Source organism: Anolis sagrei, chromosome 4, assembly GCF_037176765.1.
Source record: "Anolis sagrei isolate rAnoSag1 chromosome 4, rAnoSag1.mat, whole genome shotgun sequence".
Lineage (NCBI taxonomy): Eukaryota > Metazoa > Chordata > Lepidosauria > Squamata > Dactyloidae > Anolis > Anolis sagrei.
The window spans coordinates 40,115,497-40,123,554 of NC_090024.1; the positions used below are offsets into that span (position 1 = coordinate 40,115,497).

The following is an 8,058-nucleotide window of genomic DNA, read 5'->3' on the forward strand; positions in this document are numbered from 1 at the left end:
TGTGTCATGATCCAAAGTGTTTCAGAAGGGTTTGTTTGTTAAATCAAAGACCTCCTGGTGGAGATTAAAATTGCTAGACATTTTTCTAAAAAATATATTATTCAACATAGCTATAAGCATTTCTGGAATCTCCTTGGGATGGTGCTATATACTGACATGGGGAAGACCTCAAGGTTTACCACAATACTACTGGTTGTTATATATCAAGGTAAATAATTTTAAGGCTATATGAAGAATTGGGATATGTGAAGAATAAAATTGATCTACTACTAAAGATTAAAATAAAGCCTTAAAATAATAAAGTATGGTAAAGGTTTCCACTTGTCATTAAGTCTAGTCGAGCCTGACTCTGGGGTGGTGCTCATCTCCATTTCTAAGCCAAAGAGCTGGTGTTGTCCATAGACAAGGCCAGCATGTAGTCATGTGGTTGGCATGACTGCATGGAATGCTGTTAGCTTTCCGCTGAAGCAGTACCTATTGATCTACTCACATTTGCATGTTTTTGAACTGCTAGGTTGGCAGAAGCTGGGGCTAGCGAAGGGAGCTGACCACATCCTGAGGATCTGAACCACAAACTTTTCGCTCAGCAAATTCTTCAGCTTAGCGGTTTGACCTGCTGCGCCACCGTGGCCCCTATTATATATAAATAATGTGTGTGCGCGTGTGTGTAAATAGTAAGTTGTCTGATTCAAATGTTGTTACAAATGCTCAATCCTTTTAATACTTTATTTTGCATATCTTTCACTTTATTTTAAATCATGTTTCTATGCTATAATAAGACAATTGGATATCCCTGGACAGAGTGCTGAACTTTCAGGATATTTTCTGATAAACTAGGGCACAGATGTACAATATATAGATATGAATTCCTTGATTCCCATAATTACTCGTCATTAGCTATGATGAATTAGAATGGTATTAGTTGCAGTTTAACATCTGGAGAATCACATTAAGTCTATTGTTGCAATTGTTGCTTTAAATGTACTGCAACCAAGAACCTGTATGTATGTATGTATGTATGTGTGTGTATGTATGTATGTGTGTGTATGTGTATGTGTGTGTGTGTGTGTGTGTGTGTGTGTGTATATATATATATATATATATATATATATATATATATAAATGGACTATTAGTATATTTCTTCCTCCAAAAAAAACGGCACTGAAAATGTAACCTTCCCTGCAAGAGGGAAGTGATCAACTGCTGTTTCCATGGTATCTAACCACTGACCATTCTGGCTAAGACAGATGGAACTAGCTCTGCAACATCTGAAGGGTCACAGGTTCTGCAGTTTGCATATTTTCAGGCTGTTTTAAGCTGAACTGAGTACACACATAGTACAAGGATAAACTAATTACAAGAAAACAGCACATTAGATATTTGAAGACTTGTTAGGAAGGAATGGACTCAAAGTTGTTCTCTATCTATTAGACATATGAAAAAGGCATTGCACAATGAATGGGAAAACAAAGAGGTAACCTTGAACCCAGTACTGACAACAGATATCCAGGTCCAAGCATTGTGAAAAGGCTTTCACAATGCTTTTAACAATGAATTGTGAAAAGGCTTTCGCTAACAATTGCCTGAATGTAGGCTTCCACACAATTGAGTTTCCATTTATGCAAAGGGTATCTGAAAATCATCTTTAAAAGACCAATTGTATATAAATTAAAATTGTAAAGGTAATTTTGGGCACTTTGTACGTGTGGAATATGTCACACACATGCATTATAAGTAAAACCTGAAAAAAGGATGTTTTGACAGAAAATAGCTATTTTTTAATAATGGAGGTAGCACTCCAGCCAAATACAATAAAAATTACATGCAGAAAAGGATGTTGGGCTTCTACCTTTGCACACACAAATCAGGTTTGAAATTGGGAGACAAATTATGTGCAGAAGCAGCAGGGACCATGCACTTCTGCTTGCCAAAGACAAATTTTCTGGTGCTGAAATGGAGAGGACAAGTACACATCATGCAGTAGAACTGATGTTATAAAAGGAAAAGGGTTCACAAACACATCTTCCACTAGTAACTTTCTTATGTTACCCTGCTCTTCCTTCTGCCTTTTGTTTTTCTTTCTGCAAGATAGAATTGGTGCACAATGTATTGTGTGCACTTTGAAAAGATAACGGTTTTCAAAGTGTGGATGTGGCTGAATATGTACACATATACCTTCCTCTCTCTAATCACTGTACCTTGTCCTTGGCATAATAACTACATCTTATGGAAACAACACAAGAATTCCTATATTCTCCGTGAGTCCCTATATTTATCAACACAAGAGCCCTGTCAGAAAATTGGCAAACTAAAATGCTGCCTGGTTTTTAAAATGGCCATTTTGATGATTCAGTAAAACTCTCATGATTTGAGGCTCAATTATCCTAATTTCGGCATCTTCAGAACACATTGTGCATTCTTCCTTCATATCCTTTCCAAATGCCTTTCCCCTGTGGAGAACTCCTATGTCAACAACATTTAGATTGTGCAAATGCTGTGAGTTTTCTTAAATCATTCTAGTAAAGAAGGCATTCAAAACATAATGTTCAAAAACTGTAGTCAAATATCAATTTAACCAAAAGTTCCACAAGCCAAATATAGATTTTCACCATTCTGGCTTTTCTATTTTAAAATACAGTTCCAGTTGTTCAGAAAAATGGGAAATGCATACTAAAAACACAAGGAATTCATTGGATCTTGAAACAGCTCTACAAAATTTAAGAGTTCCATAAAGTGGACATTTGGGGCATCAACAGAATGGAGGATGGAGTCATTATTCAATACATGATTCCACATTTTAATCAAAACTGGAAAAATGGCTCATCTGGTATATGTTTGCTCTTGATCAGGTGAGGATCAAGAAAGCCATGAACAGGGAGTTTAAAATACATGCTACCATCAAAATCAGTAAAACATGTTCTAGAATTAAGCATGGTCTCCTGTATGCACTACTCCTCTCCCACATTGGCTAAATAGGGCAAATGCCTACTGTTTATCCTTTGTGAGTCATTTTTAACAAACATAATGGAAGTTTGCTCAGTATTCAGCAGATTATTGGCATAACATATTTCACATTCTGGCACAAATTCATGTTTCAGGCTGGAAGGATTTTCTATTACTGGAGGGAAGTGACAGTTTACTCGACAAGCACCAGTATGTGGTTTTTAAGCCAAACACTCAATACATTCAACAGAAAATTGGCAGAACACATATTAGAATCAAAAGTCCAATAACATATACCAAGAAGAAAAAAGCAAAGAAATCTAGCCTTTAAACTGCCCCAAATTTAAAAGCATAAGAGCGATTACAAACACAACAAAATGACATGCTTCAGATACAACATAAATAAATCCTACCTGAACCAACTGCTGTCTTGGGTATTAGTTTTAACATAGGAGGATCTCAAAACCCCAGCAAGTAAACAACAAAAAAGTGAATAGAATAATAAATAACACTATGAAAAATACACAGAACCTTGCTTATCCTAAGCAAGGTCTCAAGACATCTAATTATGACTGACAACCAACCATATAATATACTGGGGTGATGTGTGGTTTCTGGGCTGTATGGCCATGTTCTAGCAACATTTTCTCGAGCTGTTTCGTCTGCATCTGTGGCTGACATCTTCAGAGGATCTGAAGATGCCAGATATAATATACTATTGAATAATACAAAAAAGAACACACTTCATAATAATTCAAACCATTATACAGATCACTATAACTAAGTTCTATAAATGTCTATATGAGGATAGTTGAACTCAAAAGAACGCAAAACACCAAAACCTATAGACCAGTGGTTCTCAACCTGTGGGTCCCCAGATGTTTTGGCCTTTAACTCCCAGAAATCCTAACAGCTGGTAAACTGGCTGGGATTTCTGGTAATTGTAGGCCAAAACACCTGGGGATCCACAGGCTGAGAACCACTAGATTAAACTATTATTCACTATGCAACTACCCTTTCTATATTGTATGAAATTAAGATAAATTTCTTGTCTTTGGGTTGTATTTAGTCTATGTTCTTTACATCATCCTTCACCCAGAAACATTTGTAGACACTTAGTGTTTGGTATTCTTGTTCTCTGTTTTATTATGACGTCTGTAAATGTGTGCACATAAGTGATTGGTTATCAGTCATAATTAAGTGCCTTGAGACTGACTGGTTTGTGTGTTTTTCGTATTATTATTTATTATCATATTCTCTCCTTTGTTTGGACTCCTCGCCCATATGCTGTTTCCTAGTTGGTGTTTGTTTTCAGTAGTAATAGAGAGGAAGCCCCTCTGAGCAGAATGTTTATCACATTTTCAAGAAATAGATATTACCACCCAAAGACTGCCCCACACCCACCCCAAAAAGCAACAACAACCCACTCTCATTAGGTCCAGAGTCTAAAACTATCCAACTGCGACACAAGTCTCAGATCCAAGTTCTGGAATGCATTCCTCAAACAGCTTCTAGCATCCATATCCACCATGAACTTCCACATGACTGGCACAGCTGCTATGACATTTTTCAACTATCATGTATTATGTAGGAAGCAAAGGCAAGTATGCTGTCCTTTTGGAGGGGGTGTAGTGAAAATACAGTGTCATTAATAGGAACTTTCAGACTGGAAACAGAAAAGGATGGAGGGAAAGTGAGGGAAGTCCACTGGTTTTCTGCTGCCCTGGAGACTAGGACACGGAACAATGGCTTCAAACTACAGGAAAGGAGATTCCACCTGAACATTAGGAAGAACTTCCTAACTGTGAAACCTGTTCAGCAGTGGCACTCTCTTCCCAGAGTGTGGTGGGGGCTCTTTCTTTGGAGGCTTTTAAGCAGAGGCTGAATGGCCATCTGTCAGGGGTTCTTTGAATGTGAATTTCCTGCTTCCTGGCAGGGGGTTGGACTGGATGGCCCACAAGGTCTCTTCCGACTCTAGGATTCTATGTAGTCAAGGGACAAAGGTAGCCAAGGCCACCCCCTCCCATGCCCCTTGACCTGCATGGCAGTGGGTTGGATTGGATAGCCTATGTGGGCGCTTCCAACTCTAGGATTCTATGACTTGTGCCTGTCATAGCTCACAGTTTGGATATTGATGTACCTAAGGCAAACCTTTCACAGGATTTTGAGGAACCTGATATAACCTTTAGCCCACGGATGGGCAAACTTGAGATCTCCAGGTATTTTGGGCTTCAACCCCCAAAATTTGTAACAGCCGGTAGTATATATGTATAGCAGGTGTGGGTAAGCTTGAGCCCTCCAGGTGTTTTGGACATCATCTCCCACAATTCCTAACAGCTGGTAGTATAGATATATAGCAGGTGTGGGCAAGCTTGAGCCCTCCCAGGTGTTTAGGACATCAACTCCCACAATTCCTAACAACCAGTAGTATATGTATAGCTGCTGTGGGCAAGCTTGGGTCCTCCAAGTGTTTTGGACATCAACTCCCACAATTCCTAACAGCTGGTAGTATATATGTATAGCAGGTGTGGGCAAGCTTGGGCCCTCCAGGTGTTTTAGACTTCAACTCCCACAATTCCTAAAAGCCTTAGGCCCCTTCATTTCCCCCCTCTGCCACTTAAGGGGGAAGGAAGGGGCCTGAGGCTGTTAGGAATGGTGGGAGTTGAAGTCCAAAACACCTGGAGGGCCCAACCTTGCCCATGCTAGAATTAGCCCATTCCTTGGTTACTGTTGTCCCTCAGACAGGAGAACCTCTCACTGGGTTTTCTGAGGCTAAGCCTGTGCGACTTGGACAAGGTCACCCAATGGCTTCCCATACTCATCTCCAGAGTCCAAGGCTCAAGCCTGACCCTGGTTTGCCTACCTTCAAGTGAACTGAAGTGGAGCAGTCCCAGGTGCCATCTTTTAAGCACCGCCACCCTTTAGTCCTTTTGGCTGCAGCTGGCTCCTGCCTTGGATGCCATCCCACAGGAGCACCATGGAAACCCACTCAGGGCTTTGGGTTGGCTAGAAAAAGGGGAGGAAAAAGAGCCAGGGTCAGTGTGCCTTGAGGCCAGATCGGCAGCTCCCTCCCCTCTCAAGGCAGGCAAGCAAAGAAGGAGACCCGCAGCCCACTTCTTCCCTCCCTCTCTGCAGACTTTGGGCTATTTTTAGGCAGCAGAGCAAACAAGCGCTGTCCCCCAGAGCAGGAGGAGGAGGAGGAGGAGGAGGAGGAGGAGGAGGGGGGCAGACCCACGTCGGGCAGAGAAGGGGAGGAGGAGAAAGCATCCGCAGAGCCAGGGGTGCGTTGCTCCTCGGAGAGCAAGGCTTTGGCGACCTCCTGCTGTCCCTGACAAGAGCCAACGGGGAAGGGAGGCGGGAGGGAAAGGGCGACAGCTGGGCACCCCCCCCCCTTCTCCCTCTCTCCCAGCTTGGCTTCCCACCCAGAAGGGAAGCGGCCAACCGCAGCCTTCCTTTCTCCGCTCCTTCCTTCCTTCCTTTCCCTCCCTCCTCTCCCCGCCCGCGAGGGAACCATTCCGACGTGCTCGCGCCCCCGCGGGCTTGACACGTGTTGCGGGCCCGCGCTCCCACATCCAGCCTTCCCTGGCGCCCATCTGGCTCCGCTGCCATTATAATCCATCTTGGAATATGGCCAGTTTGAACCGCATTATAGGAGCCAGCACTGAGAGTGCTTCAAACTGCACTGCATGGCAATGTAGACGGGGTCCCTGCCTTCCTTCGGCTTCGGCCGTCTTTGCAAAGCCCACTCACCTTCCTCGAGGGGAGGGTCACGGCGTTGCGTTCGTTTCCCCAAAACGAAGGGGGAAAATGGGCTTCAGAGAATGCAACCCTCCTTTTCCTCCTCCTCTTCCTCCGGCTGCGGTTTTACACTGCTCTGCTTGCCCTTTCCCCAGCATCCAGCTGCAGCCGCTGAGCCCAAACCCACCGCGCTCCACTGAAGTCATCCCGCTCCTCCTCCTCCTCCTCAGTCCTCCCCTCCCTCCTCCCACCCGTGGATCACTGCATTTGGCTCCCACGCAATGAGGAGAGGGAAAGGCTTCACGAGAGGGCAATGAAGCAAGTCTTTAATGCCCCCCTTCCTCCTCCAAGGCTGAATTCCAGGACTAGGGCTGTGCTTTTCCCGCCCTGGCTAGCCCCCCCCCCCCCCCGCCAGGTGTCACGTTACATCTTCCCGTCTCTGGGAAAGCATGAAGAAACCATACTGGGAATGCCCCCCCCCCCCCAATAAAGATGTGAGCCTCCCTACCTCCTTTTGCGCCGGCTTTGGAGCCGCGGAGGGTCTTTCCTTGGAGTGCCCTCGGCCCCCCCTGCCCGTTAAGCCCGACCTGATGGAACGTGTATTTGGAAAGGGAGGGAGGGAGGGAGGGAGGGAGGGGGGAGCCTTCAGCTTCCACTTCGATTTTTTAAAGGGGAAGCAGCCGATTGGCCGCGAGAGGCGATCAGATTGTGACGCGCAAAGAGCCTTCGCCCCTCCTATTTTTCTCCCACCCGAGAGAGCGGGGCCTGGAACCAGGGAGAGGGGAGAGGAGGGGGACACAACGCACACACACTCCAGGGAGAGGGGAGGGGGCAGCGTGGGGACTTCGTACACTGCTGGTTTCCATTCCCAGAGGGTTTAGCTATTAGAGCATGTGGGCTTGGGGAGCTAGTTAGCATCCAACACTTACAGGCAGCTCTACCGCATTCCGCTGCATTTCTAGACCAGGCTTCAATGCTATACCTCAGACATGAGCAAATTTGGGCCCTCCAGGTGTTTTGGACTACAACTCCCACCATTCCTAACAGCCTCAGGCCCCTTCCTTTCCCCCCTCAGCTGCTTAAGGAAGGGGCCTGCGTCTATTAGAATTGGTGGGAGTTGAAATACAAAACACTGGAGGGTCCAAGTTTGCCCACGCCTGCTATACATACGAGGGTTGAATTAAAAGTTATGCCTCCACCTTCGGAACTCCTCACTAGATGGCAGTACTGTGCGCAGCAGGTACTGACTTGTTCAGTAGACTCTCCTCTACAGTTCCATTTTGGTGGGAAGCCTTAGTTAAACCTTTGTGCCCGCAGGACTCCTGACCAAAAGGTCGGCGGGTTTGAATCCAGTGAGCAGGATGAGCTTCCATCTG

General features: G+C 44.7%; 1 protein-coding gene across 4 annotated transcripts in view; it reads right to left on the reverse strand.

Annotated features, from left to right (window-relative positions):
* PKIA (cAMP-dependent protein kinase inhibitor alpha) overlaps positions 1–7,305 on the reverse strand; it is a 46,974-nt gene extending 39,669 nt beyond the window's left edge. Inside the window, exons 1-2 of one of the 4 annotated variants that reach the window (XM_060775516.2) lie at positions 7,191–7,304; positions 5,808–5,950 (exon numbers count right to left, since the gene is read on the reverse strand). The gene's annotated coding sequence lies outside the window, so the exon portion shown is untranslated. Of the gene's footprint in view, positions 1–5,807; positions 5,951–6,694; positions 6,914–7,190 lie in introns of those variants that run through there. The other 3 variants (XM_060775517.2, XM_060775518.2, XM_067467390.1) reach the window with 3 other exon arrangements.
* Positions 7,306–8,058: the final 753 nt, after the last annotated feature.